This window comes from Theropithecus gelada, chromosome 7b (genome assembly GCF_003255815.1).
Source record: "Theropithecus gelada isolate Dixy chromosome 7b, Tgel_1.0, whole genome shotgun sequence".
Taxonomy (NCBI): Eukaryota; Metazoa; Chordata; class Mammalia; order Primates; family Cercopithecidae; genus Theropithecus; species Theropithecus gelada.
The window spans coordinates 29,660,581-29,675,301 of NC_037675.1; the positions used below are offsets into that span (position 1 = coordinate 29,660,581).

A 14,721-nucleotide genomic window follows, 5' to 3' on the forward strand; every position below is an offset into this window, starting at 1 on the left:
AGAGAATCCTTGTAGTGAACCAGCCCCACCTTAAACACAAGGTAATGCTAGAGGAATTCTAAGTCTGTGGTGCACAGGAGTTTACCATAACAGTAAAATAGCCCAAGCACCACTTCATTCCTAACTTGTTGACTCAGCCTTCCACACCAGAGGACTAGCAAAAGAAAGTATGTGCCCATTTACCAATTTCCAGGCATAAAGTCGATTTACCTCTGCCTCTATTGTCCTACACAACATGTGAGCTTTCAACAAAAAATTAAAGCATAGACAGAAATTCTGTAAGTACTTAGTAGACCTGAAGAATATTATAAATCAGCTTGATTTATTTGCTATTTATAGAATATGCCACTAAATAATAGTTTAATGTATAGTCTTTTCAAATGTAAATGGGACATTCTTCAAGAAAGACCATATTTTAAGCCAAAAACCAAACCTCAACAAAATTAAAGGATTGATATCCACGAACAATTCTCTAACAATTCCCTAGGAAACATGTTCTGTAACAATAATAGATTAAAATTAGAAACCAGTAGCCAAAAGATACCTAGAAAATCCCTCTGCATATTTGGAAATTAAACAATACAGTTCTGATAGGCCATGGGGGACAAAGAGAACACAACAGGGAAGTTAACAATATTTTGAATTGAATGAAAGTTAAAACATAACATAGTAAAATTTGGGTGATGCCACTAAAGCAGGACTTTGTGAGAATATATATATTAAATATACAAAATGCATATATTAAATGTTTACATTACATTAGAGAAAATACTTCAAAACAATATTCTAAGATTCCATTTTAAGAAATGTAGAAATAACAGAGAAAATTAAATCCAAAGCAAGTAGAAGGAAAAAAATAAAAATAATAAATGAAAAATAAAAGCAGAAGTCAATGAGAACAAAAAAAAGAAAAGAAATAAATAAAACTAAAATTTCATTCCTTGAAAAACAAATCAATAAAACTGAAGCCAATCAAGAAAAAAGAGAAAATACAGAAATTACAAATATAAGAAATCAAAGAAATCACTATGGTTAATAATACTATGAGCAACTCTACATCCATAATTTCAAAAACTTAGATGAAATAATAAAATTCTTTGAAAGACTCCCAACTCTCAAAATGAATGAAAAAGAAATATATAAACTGAATATTTCTAAATCTACTAAATAATCAAATTGATACTTAAAATCTCTCCAACAAAGTAAACTGGAGGCTTATATGGTTTTACTGACGGACTTTATCAAATATTTAAGGAAGAGATAATGACAATTTTACAAAAGTATATCCAGATTATAGAGGAGAAGGAAATGCCTCCTCACTCATTTTATGAGGCCAATGTTATCCAAATTCCAAATAGAAAAATTTACAAAGAAGAAACAGAATAATATCCCTCGGGAACACGCACACAAAAACTTTAAATAAAATACCAACACATTAAATAAACAACAAGTAAAAAGAGTTGTTAACACAAAATCACCAAATGGGATTTATTTCAAGAATGTAAGAATGTTTCAACATTCGAACTTCAATTAGTATACAGTTGATGCTCATTCTTAGTAGTTAGGTTCTATAAAGTGTACATCAACATGAAGTAATGAATACTGAATCATTGCTCCCAGATGAAATGCAAGATTAGGTTCCTCTGAGATTCTGGTCACAGCATTTTCAACAACTGATCAATATGTAACCCTGTTGGATGTGTGTTTCTGTTTCAAAACACTTTATTTAATATATATTGTTAATTAACATTGAACTCATAGCCAAGAGCACCTTAACTCATACCTGAATGAAGCTTGAACACACGTATTCTCTCTATAAAGAACACTAGATAACACTTCAGTGGTATGCTTGGGGGCCATTTTAAACAACGAAATAATTAATAAAAAGCAAAAACATGTAAAAAATGTGCCAATCAATACACCATAAAAAGGATGCTTGGTCATAGTATGACAGCTGAAACAAAGCAGAATGCAGCCTTGTTCGACCTCAGCTGGAAATGTGCACATTGGGTGACTCAAATTTTTCACTCCTCTGTGCATGTCTGCAAATGCTGCAAAAGCACCACAAGTTTTGACTTGAAGCTTACAAATAAATTTTAGCAAGTAGATAAAATCACAAATACAGATCTATGTATAATGAGAGTTGACTGCAATTCATCATATCAAGTAAAAAGAAAAGCTTTATTATTATCTTTTGGCAGATAAGATCTTTGGCAATTTCAACAGCCCTTCATGATAATACTCTCAGCAAAGTAGTAATAGAAGGAAACATTGTCAAGTTGATAAAGGGCATCTACAAAAACAAAAAACTACTGCTAAAATTATACTTAGTGAAAAAAAGACTAAAAGTTTCTCTCCTCTGTAATTGTGAAAAAGACAGGGATTTCTGCTTTCACCACTCTATACAAAATCTTATCAGTTGTCCTACCCAGTGCGATAAAGCAAAACCAAAAATAAATAAATAAGAGACACATACTAGAAAGAAAGATAATTGCCCCTTACCATAAAAAACAAGATTGTCTACCTAGAAAAATCTGGAAGAATATATATATTGCTTCAAGATTATATATCTATATAATACACACATATATGTGTGTGTATACATATATAATACATAAATTTTATATATAATATAAATTTATATAATATATACATGTATAAATTATACATAATATAAATTTTATATAATATATACATATATAAATTATATATTTATATATAATTTATAAATTTTATATATGTATACACACATGTGTGTGTGTATACATAAAATAGATAAATTCTTCAAGGTTATACACATATATATCTATATATGTATATATCTATGTGTATATATCTATATATGTGTATATATCTATATACACAAAAAACATATATATAGATATATATGTATGATGGAATAGCTGTGTTAAAATCACCATTGTCCATTTTTCTATTTCTCCATTATGTCTGTCAGTTTTTGCTTCATGTACTTTGGAGTTCTGTAATAAGATATATATATCACATATATATCATATACGTATCTTATTGCAAAAGATATATATCTTATTACAGAAGATATATATCTTATTACAGAAGATAAATATTTTATATATATATATGTCTCCTGGTTTCTTAATGTATTAATCCTAGAATCATTAGGAAATATTCCTGTTTGTCTCCTGTAACCCCCTTCTTGTCTTAAAGTCCTTTTACTTACATTAACACAGTCACTCTACCTTTCCTGGACTTACTATTTGCATATTATTTTTTCCACCTGTTATGTTCACTCTATTAGTGTCTTTGTGACTAACTGTATCTGTTACAGAATGCATGTAGCAATTTCTTGTTCTTGCTTTTCATCCACTTGAAAATCTGTGTGATTAGAGTGTTTTGCCTATTTTATTTGAATATAATTATTGATATTGATATGGTTGTATTAAGGTCTGCCATTTTTCAGTTTGTTTTCTGCTTGCCTTATTTATTTGTTAATCTTTATTCCTCTCTTTTGTCTTTTTAACTTAATCTATATTATTTTGAATTCATTTTCATCATTTCAATTCCTCTCGGCTTCCTAGTTTTATCTTCATACATTATATTTTAATATAAAAATATATATATATAGACAAGACTTACAATATCTATCTTTAATTTATCATAATCTTCTTAGTGTTACTGTTTAATTACTTCGTATATAATATTGGAAATCTGCAGCAGCCTATCTACAGTTATACCCCATCCCTTGTGTTATTATTTCTACATGTCTTACACCTATATGTATCATAAATCCAATAATTTAGCATTATAATTTTTGCTTTAAGTCACCATGTCTTTTAAATAATTTAAGATAAAAAAGAAAAATGTAATATTTTATTTACCAATATATTCATCATTTCCTATATACTTCATTTCTTCTTTTGGATATGAGTACATCTGTACTTTTTCTTCACTCAACCTAAAGACCTTTCTTCAGAATTTTTACAGAAGCTATGCTAGATTCATAGTATAAAGTATTGTTGGTAGATAGAAGATTTTTCCAACCATATGAATACGTCATTCTAATATCTTCTGGACTCTAGTTTACATAATAAGTCAATCACTAATTGTACTACTATTTCCATACATGCAATTTGTTATTCTTTTTCTGACTGCTTTCAGGATTTTTCTCAACTTTTTGACTTTTGGTGGTTTAACTAAAATGTGTATGTGTGGTTTTCTTTGTGTTCGTCCTACTTAACTTTTTATTAAAAATTCTTGAATCCGAACTTTACTTTTCTACCAAATTTGGTGAAATTTTTACCACCATAATTTCACATTTTTTTTGTATCTTTCCTTCCTCCTCTCTTGAGAAATATACTATATATATTGGACTAATTGATATTGTCCCACAAGTCTTGAGCCTCTGTTTGTTTTTTTAAAAGCTTTCCTCTCTCTGTTACGCATGTTAGGTAAGTTATAATAATCTAATTTCAAGTTTACAATTTTTTTTCACCCCAGATATACCGTTGAGCCTATCTATAAATGTTTCCTTTTAGGTATTGTACTTTTCAACTATAACATACATTTTTTCAGTAGTTTCAATTTCTCTGTTGGTTTCCTCTAACTTTTTACCCAGGAGACCAAATTTTCTTTAATTATTTGAACATATCTGCCTTTAAATGTTTAGCACATTTATAATGAAAATTTTGATATGTTTCATTTGCTAAATTCAGTTTCTGAATCCACTCAAAGTCAATTTCTACTGATCGTTCTTTTTTTGTGCATGTGTGTGTGTGTGTTTGTGTGTGTAGGTCACACTTTGCTGTTTCTTGGCAGGTTTAGTGATTTTTCATTGAAAATTAGACATTTTTATAGATATTGCAATCTGTTCTGTTCTTCTGAGGGTTTTTTAAAATTGTTATTATTTTCTTTTTTGTTTTCTGTGTTTATTATTGTTGTGGTTCTATTAGACTATTCCCTAGACTGGACTCAAAGTATTAACTCTGTCTACCCTGTATTTAGCAACAGCTGACAGCATAGCTTGCAAAATGACTAAGTTAAACACAAATATGGACCAGTGTAGTTCTGTCTTTCAAGATGACTTTCCTCTCTGATATTTGCCTGGTTTGGGAAAGTTTCCAGGTTTTCTCCTGTACATGTATAGTTTTGCTGTCAATTAGGGATTCAGGCAATTTATACTCAGCTTTGTTCTCAATAATTGTGTAGTCTCACAGTATTTCCCGCTGAAAGTCCCAGTTATTGTTCCAGCCTTCAGCTGAGTTTATTTTTGTTTGTGCCTTAGTCATCTCCAGCTAATAAGACTAGTTTTCTGCTGCCATAGACGTAGTGGTTGGGAGAAACTACAAGAAAAATAGCTACAAATTCACAACTTTTATCCTGTATTGTTACAGTTTTTCAAGAGCATAATCTCCAGCTTCTATCTAATCTAGGATGCCTTCCAGTGCTTTTATGTTTTTTTCATATTTTGTAAAGATTTTGCAGTTGTTACTCTATTAACAGTTCATTCAACTAGCAATACTGTATTTAATTGAGATCTTGACTTTTCAAAAGAGTCCTCTTTTTTTTTAAGACAGAGTTTTGCTCTTGTTGCCCAGGCTGGAGTATAGTGGCACGATCTCAGCTCACTGCAACCTCCGCTCCCTGGGGTTCAAGCAATTCTCTTGCCTCAGGCTCCTGAATAGCTGGGATTGCAGGCGCGTGCCAACACGACCAGCTAATTTTTGTATTTTTAGTGGAGACGAGGTTTCGCCAAGTTGGCCAGGCTGGTCTCGAACTCCTGACTTCAGGTGATCCACCTGCCTCGGCCTCCCAAACTGCTAGGATTATAGAAATGAGGCACCATGCCTGGCCTGTGAGCCTTCATTTTTTAAAATTATAATTATAGAAACAAAACATGTTTATTGTAGTGAATTTTGAAAACATAGATATACAATGAGAGGAAAATCAGAATTACTTGTAATCTAGCTCCAGATAAGCATTGATAATATTTTATAGTCTACTATCTCTGCAAGGAGATTGTTAGATTAGTAATTTTCCACCATAATATTCTTGAAAAGTATTCTGAAGTAATTTCTGAGAATAAATTTAACATTACAAGGTATCAAAACTAGAGACAGTTAAAAAACAGCGAGGAAGTATTATGAGCAATGTAATGCTGAAAAGGAACAACCTAAACAAAATTGCAAAATGCCGTGACACAATGTATAAAAGTCTCCAAAATCTGTGCAGAGGAGAATGAATCCATTTTAACCATTTAAGCAACTGTATATGGGTCTGGAGTTTATGAGACAAGTTGAGCTGTAATTACAGATTTGGGGAGTTATCACTAGCTAGATAATACTGAAGAAACAGTGACCATATTCTGTTGGTCCTTGTTGGAGCATTAAAATAATTTTCTCTTTATTCTAAGAGCAATGGAAACCATTGACAGATTAGTTGCAAGGAGCTGATATTATAAGGTTTTCCCTTTGAAAAGCTCACTAACTGCACTGAAAAAAAAAAAAAAAAAAAAAACCCGATTGGAATAGGGAGAAAAGGTATTGAGGAAAATAAGTTTAATGACTATTCTATAGTTCAGATGAAAACTATGGCAACTTGGACTACAGTGATTTTGATGAAACGAGTAGAAAGATTTATAAAATATTGAGGAATTATATAAAGTGGCCTTACTGACAGATTGATATTTAAGATAGAAAAAAAAAAGCACTTTCTTCCGGCCTAAGTAACTAGCACATGACAGTGCTATTTTCTGAACTAGGGAACTTGCACATCATATATTCACTAATTTTTTTATTAATGCTTACTTGGTAAATGTGTAAGCCTTGAGAGAAAATTAGTTTCTACATTTAAAACCTCTGATTTTAACAATTGCATGACTATCCTGTTTAGATACACAAGACTAACCAAGGCACTCCAGTTGTCTACTACTATCATAATGCCACTTAAATTACAACTATGAGCAATCATGTTAACATTGTTACTCCTGTCTCACCTCAAATTGTTTCATCCTAAATTGCCAGTATAACTGCAGCTTCAGGTACACAACTCAGCCTTTTTCTGGGTATCCTTTCCTCTACATTTTTAAATTACTTTTAGCATCTTCTGTCACTAAGTGAACATCTTCCTTTAAGTCATCCTTATTGCTGATCTTACAGCCTATCCCAAAACTATTCACCTATTATTAGATGGAATATTATGCCAAGCAATGACCTATTGCTACAAGAGGAGAAAAATGTTATAATATATATTTGTACCATATACATAATTAATCATACCAAAGACAGAACACAAATAATATTTAGCATAAGACCTGGACAAATCTACTTTTTTCTTAAAACATTGATAATATTCTTTGATTATTGCTTTGTGTTACATTGACTTTTGTGACACTACCTAATTGCTTTGTTTCATTTATTTTCTAAAAAGTCTTTCATTTTGATAGACATCATATAAACACATTTTACAAAATGCCTACTCCTAGAAGTTAATTCGAGCAGAAAATTTTAAGCTGTAAGACTACAAAGGACAGGTTTTTAGCCCTTAAGATTAAAGATAATCATTTAGTAAAACTTAAATTACAATATGCAAGCAATACTAAGGCTACCCAAATGTGATTCTTTAGGCTACATAACAGTTATTAATTATATTTTACTATATGATACACACCACACCTATGTATTTTAGTGCAACTATAAAGGAAATACTCATTACTTCAAAACATGTTTAGGCAATTACATAAAAAATATTAAAATAGGAGGCTTAGAAGGTGCAAAGTTAAATAAAAGCAAACACTTATTTCTGAGGACTTTAGAGGAAATAAAAGATGTAACAAAATAACCCTGTACAGTGATTTCAGACTATATTTAAACTGAGATTTGTGTAAGGACTAAAACAGATTTTATTCTTTCATTCAACAGTTACTTTCTGAGTGCTTATTATACTATAGAACATTTCACAGCTTGTCTGTTGAATTGAGTTTGACCTTCTTAATCTTTTTACTTGAGATAGAAGTCTCTACAAAATCACTTATATTATAAGAGAAAGAAGACTTAACCAGCTCTGTCTATTTACACCCAGAAGACTAGTATTCAGTGCTTAGGAAAAGAGAGGGTGAATGATTTGCAGAGAGAGAGAGGGAGATAAAAAATAAAGTGAATAAAGGAAGGAATGGAGGAAAGAAGGGAAACAAATGAGAAAACAGAAAAAGTAAAAAGATAATAATAATATAACTAAATTATTCTGGAAATGTACCAGAGCAAAAAGCCTGCTCTTCGCCAGTCCCTACCTGTGACAGAATAAAACATTGAAAGAGGAGACAATATTTCTCTTATTTCTCCCTAGACCACCGAGTAGTTTTGGTCGCATGAAGACTCCAGTTTATGTGTTTTGGTGCCCAATGGGAAAAGACAAAAATTGTAATGTTGCCGGACAGAAGTCCTTGGTGCCCAGTAGAAAACAGCAGCTGGCCGGACAGGGACATCTTGCCTGGAGTGTTTGGTGGTATCCAGGGATGCAACAGTCATCAATAGCAGTCAGAAGAAACAAAAGTGGCTCCAAAGAGAAAAACAGGATCCAGAAAATACCTTACAATTTAGCAGACACAACAAGACTGCCCACTCCATAATATGTGATCACCCAGTCAATCTGTCAATGAAAATATATAAAACATTCATTGGGGACTCCCAGAAAATTAAAGAGGGAGATGAGTCTTTTCAAACAATACAAGATCCCACATGAGCCAAGTGAAATCTTGACTTTTATTATTAATATAACTTCATGATAGACCTGAATAAATAGATGATCCTGATGGACTCTTAAGGGAAAAGCAGAAGGGAGAGTTTATTTCAATCCTCACACAAGTTCTTGAGAAAGATGTTTATATGTTGGGCTTGCTGTCAACAAAAGAGAAAAGTAGCAGCATCCAGTAACTTTTTCACTGGTTCTAGGGCAAGAAGAGAAGTGGTTTGGCAATAAAGAAAACATGGTGACTCCACTTGGGTCATGGTAAGAGCATCACTGGGACCACCTCAACTGCTTGATCAGGGGAAGCTGAGGAGTTGAGTCAAGCCTCACAGAATAACCTGAAACAAACAACAGGATGTGCACCAGACATGGAAAGTCTTCCTGTTGAGTTTGGCAGTCTTTTTATGGTGTTTCTCTGTAGTTCCTGTCTTCACAAATGAGAACTTGTGCTTCGCTAATTCATCTTTCCTAAGCAGCACTTATTTATCAATGTCCCAAGTGCAGCTGTATTTCTTAGTGCATCAAAATAGAGTGATACCAAGAACTATCATCACATTTGCAGTCATTTTGGCAGCATTTCTTAATAAGAACTAATTTATTTTTGCTTTTGTAAAACATTGAGTACAAAAATATTCTGACACTTGTTTTTCTGTCTTCACATACCAGTGTAATTATAAATCAATGTTTTAAAACTCTCCTAGGAAGCTGTAACACTGTAAGATAAAACTCTATGAGGGCAGAGATTGTTATCTGCTTTGTTCACTGCTATATCTTTAGAGCCTAAAACCGTGTTTAATGCAGGTTAGATTCTCAATAATTTTTAATTAATCAACACAAGTGATTAAGTTTAAGGTAGAATTTAAGAAGTGCCACCAATTTTTAGAATGAGGACTGTTTATTTTCAGAGTCTGCAAATAGTAGAGGTGAGTATTCCTGGCTTAGGAAGACAGGGAACCCTAAAATAAATCCTGAGGAATAAAGAGGAAATGATTCATTAAGATATGATAAGAAAAAAAAACAGTACATGTAGAAGCCAACAATGTAATCTAAGTCCCTAGTGTTAAAGAGTACATCGTGTGTACAAAGAAGAGCAAGCAATGCAGGGAACTGGAACCTGAAAGAGAGAAGGGAAAAATAACACTGGAAGGGCAGATATGGTTAAGGTCACTGTAAGGTAAATATAGTGCCCTGAATGGCCAGCCGGAGGATGTGAATTTTATTCTCTCAGTGTGTAGAAGCTGCTTTATTTCTGAGCTTGAATGTGAAAATCATATCCAATTCATAGAAAAATTAATCTAGCAGCACTCCAGATTGATGAGGACAGAGATGGAGGCAGAAAGTACAATAGGAACGCATTTCATACCATTAATGGATGATCTGAAAACAAAACCTAATAGGAGGGGATAGTTCCTTCCTATTGAATCCATCTGATTTTAAAGAATGTGAGTTTTTATAGCTTACTTCAAATGAAAAAAAGATTAAAGGAAAAATGCTGTAAAACCAAGGATTGTGGTTTTCTTAGATCATCTGTGAAAAACTGATTCTTTCTTATTCTTAAAGGCCTTTAGGCACTAACTGTAGAATAGTAAAACAAAGACTAAAAATAGCTTTTAGTGTAGAAGATAAGAACACAGAGAAAGAAAAAGCTCGATGGCAATAGACTTCAATAATATGAGAAAGGTGTGTTTGGCAGAAAGAGCAAAAAAATTCAAGTAGGAGATGAGAATGCACAGTGTGATGTGATATCTACAAGTGGATTCTGAAAGAAACAGTCCAGGCAAAACAGTGCATAATCCATTAGGATGCCTATATTATGGAAAGAGAGAGTTTAAGAAAAAAGTAAAGTTCAGTTATAGGAATTTGTAATAAGGGCAGTACAGCTTTAACAATTGATTATATAAATCTCAAGCAAATAAGAGGATTCATCTTTCATCTTTCTGCAATTCCCAAGAAGAAACCAAAGGAGCCAAAACATTGAGGTCACAAGAGCAAAAATAAAATACTGATATAAAATGGCTACATCTAGATAGAAAACTATTACCAAAACATGTGAAGTGGAATTAAAGGGCAAAACTAAACTCTCCAACATGGATTTGACTCCCATTTCTTGTGATTTCGCTACTTTAATCTTGACAATGATCTGTCTTCTAGTTGAAATGCTATTTTGGCATTATTTGATGAGACAGCAAGCTCCCCTGCATGAGTCTACTTTCCATAGTTTTGAAGTATAAGTACTGCAATAGGAGTGTAACATCTGACTTAAATACTAAATAATTCTGAACATAATTTTATCTCATACTATTCACTTTTGTTTGAAATTTCAAATGTATGTGTTATTATTTTCTAAAAATCATTTCTCTTGTATAAAGGAGAAATGTCTGAATCTGACTATGTTCCAGCAAATAATATTTTTAACTTTTGTTTTAAACTTTATCCCCAGGCTCCTTCGACTTCACTAGCTGCAAAGAATGAATTGTGTATAAGCAAAAATGAAAAAAGCTGCAGTGTCCAAGGGGCTTGGACTTAAACATATTCGAGTTCTAGATTTTATCAGATCCATAAACAATTTTTTTAAAGCAGTCATAATAAAATGTCAGCTGCCGGTAACAACTTCGAGTTTTATCATCTTCAGGAGTTGCCTCAATTCAGTTTGGCTCATTCTTGGAAGCCTCATCAGAATTCTCCACAGGATCTGAAACTTCATCATTATTATCCTCTCCAGTAGCAAGTGGTGCTTTTCCTCCCACAGGCTGTTTGGGCAGATCTTCAGGCAGTCTCCCTTACCTAGTCAGTCTGTGTGTAACAAGCTGGTTTAGGATGCGGGGTACCATTTCTGTCAGCTGTTTTGTCTCAGCGTGGCCTGCAATGGTGAAAGCCTTCCCTGCCAGAGATGGCCAAACTTTAGGGTTGTTAAAGTGGATCACTGTTACTTGGTTTATAAACATATTCACCTCTTCAATACCAGAGATATTATTTATCCCTAACTTCTTTAAGGAGAACTAAAGTTTTTTCTTATCATCTGTTGTGGCTGTTCTATGAACAATCTTCCTTCTGCGATCAGTTCCTTTACACACTTATGCGTGCAGTTTGGCGAGTTTTTCTTGGTTCATGATTGCATCTTTCATCTTGTTGGAGCTGACAAGGGTCTAGTTGGGGAATTAGGATGATGCTCCGGGAGTCTGGTAGACCCACTGAAAGTAGACGCATGCATATGGGGATCCAAGAGGGCAGTTAGAGGGTACCAAATATTTTTTAAACTGAATTGATTTTCAGGTAACATTGTACATACATGGTTTATATGTTATATCCTGAGGACTCTCAGGATATAAACACCTCCTATTAGGTCCTACCTCTCAACACCGTTGCATTGGGGATTAAATTTCAACATTAGTTTTGAAGGATACAAAAACACTCAACCCATAGCAGCCATATACTACGATGTTCTAAGAATTGTTCCTATTTACTTTTCATGAACCATGCTGCTATGGTTGAAGGGCAGTAAGGAAAATCGCCATGGGGTTTAACCACAAAATAAGAGCAGAACATGAGAACCAGCCTCAGACAAGTGAGCTCTGGCTTTTACCTGGAGACTGAGCAGAACACATGATTGAAGCTGTAAGAAACCCAGTCAGGAGAGACATGTTGTCCAGGGAGAAGAACTGGGAAGAAAAGGAGACCTGAAAACCTGAGTATTTACAAAAAAAGAAATTGAGTTAACCTGAAAGTAGTGGCATTTTAAGCAAGTAAATAATTTGAATATGTGTGTTGAATTCTTTTGCATACACTGACACATCTTGCCCCATGCTGGAAAAAAATGAACTAATCCATAACATTGGATTGTCAAGACAAACTCACACCATTCAGATATCACACCCAGTAGCATGCTTTAGTAAGTAAGTTTAAGTATATGTAAAATCAGCAGTTCCAAGATGGCGGAATAGGAACAGCTCCAGGCTACAGCTCCCAGCATGAGGGACACAGAAGACGGGTGATTTCTGCATTTCCACCTGAGGTACCGGGTTCATCTCTCTGGGGCATGTCAGATAGTGGGTGCAGGACAGTGGGTGCAGTGTACTGAGCAAGAGCTGAAGCAGGGCAAGGCATTGCCTCACCTGGGAAGCACAAGGGGTCAGGGAATTCCCTTTCCTAGCCAAGGGAAACTGTGACACACAGCACCTGGAAAATCAGGTCACTCCCACCCTTATACTGCGCTTTTCCAAGGGTCTTAGCAAATGGCACACCAGGAGATTATATCCCATACCTGGCTCAGAAGTTCCCACACCCACGGGCCTCCCTCATTGCTAGCACAGCAGTCTGAGATCTAACTGCAAGGCGGCAGCAAGGCTGGGGGAGGGGTGCCCGCCATTGCTGAGGCTTAAGTAGGTAAACAAAGTGGCTGGGAAGCTCGGACTGGGTGGAGCCCACCACAGCTCAAGGAGGCCCGCCTGCCTCTGTAGACTCCACCTCCAGGGATAGGGCATAGTAGAACAAAAGGCAGCAAAAAACTCTGCAGATGTAAATGTCCCTGTCTGGCAGCATTCAAGAGAGTAGTGGTTCTCCCAGAACGGAGTTTGAGATCTGAGACCAGACAGACTGCCTCCTCAAGTGGGTCCCTGATCCCTGAGTAGCCTAACCAGAAGGCACCCCCCAGTAGGGGCAGACTGACACCTCACATGGCTGGGTACCTCTCTGAGACGAAGCTTCCAGAGGAACGATCAGGCAGCAACATTTGCTGTTCAGCAATATTCACTCTTCTGCAGCCTCCGCTGATGATACCCAGGCAAACAGGGTCTGGAGGGGACCACCAGCAAACTCCAACAGAGCTGCAGCTGAGGGTCCTGACTGTTAGAAGGAAAACTAACAAACAGAAAGGACATCCACACCAAAACCCCATCTGTATGTCACCATCAACAAAGACCAAAGGTAGATAAAAGCACAAAGATGGGAAAAAAACAGAGCAGAAAAGCTGAAAATTCTAAAAATTAGAGTGCCTCTCCCCCTCCAAAGGAACTCAGCTCCTCGCCAGCAATGGAACAAAGCTGGATGGTGAATGACTTTGACGAGTTGAGAGAAGAAGGCTTCAGACAATCAAACTTCTCCGAGCTAAAGGAGGAAGTTCAAACCCATCACGAAGAAGCTAAAAACCTTGAAAAAAGATTGGACAAATGGCTAACTAGAATAACCAATGTAGAGAAGTCCTTAAATGACCTGATAGAGCTGAAAAACATGGCACAGGAACTACATGACAAATGCACAAGCTTCAGTAACCGATTCAATCAACTGGAAGAAAGGGTATCGGTGATTGAAGATCAAATGAATGAAATGAAGTGAGAAGAAAAGTTAACAGAAAAAAAGTAAAAAGAAATGAACAAAGCCTCCAAGAAATATGGGACTATGTGAAAAGACCAAATCTACCTCTGATTGTTGTGCCTGAAAGTGACGGGGAGAACAGAAACAAGTTGGAAAACACTCTGCAGGATATTATCCAGGAGAACTTCCACAAACTAGCAAGGCAGGCCAACATTCAAATTCAGGAAATACAGAGAACGCCACAAAGATACTCCTCAAGAAGAGCAACTCCAAGACACATAATTGTCAGATTCACCAAAGTTGAAATGAAGGAAAAAATGTTAAGGGCAGCCAGAGAGAAAGGTCAGGTTACCCACAAAGGGAAGCCCATCATACAGATATCTCGGCAGAAACTCTACAAGCCAGAAGAGAGTAGGGGCCAGGATTCAACATTCTTAAAGAAAAGAATTTTCAACCCAGAATTTCATATCCAGCCAAAATAAGTTTCATAAGTGAAGGAGAAATAAAATCCTTTACAGACAACCAAATGCTGAGAGATTTTATCACCACCAGGCCTGGCCTACAAGAGCTCCTGAAGGAAGCACTAAACATGGAAGGGAACAACCAGTACCAGCTATTGCAAAAACATGCCAAAATGAAAAGACGATCGATGCTAGGAAGAAACTGCATCAACTAACGAGCAAAATAACC

At 35.0% G+C, this 14,721-nt stretch overlaps 1 pseudogene; it reads right to left on the reverse strand.

The window, feature by feature from the left end:
* Positions 1-11,366: 11,366 nt before the first annotated feature.
* On the reverse strand, positions 11,367-11,846 carry LOC112629347 (annotated as a pseudogene).
* Between the last annotated feature and the right edge of the window lie 2,875 nt (positions 11,847-14,721).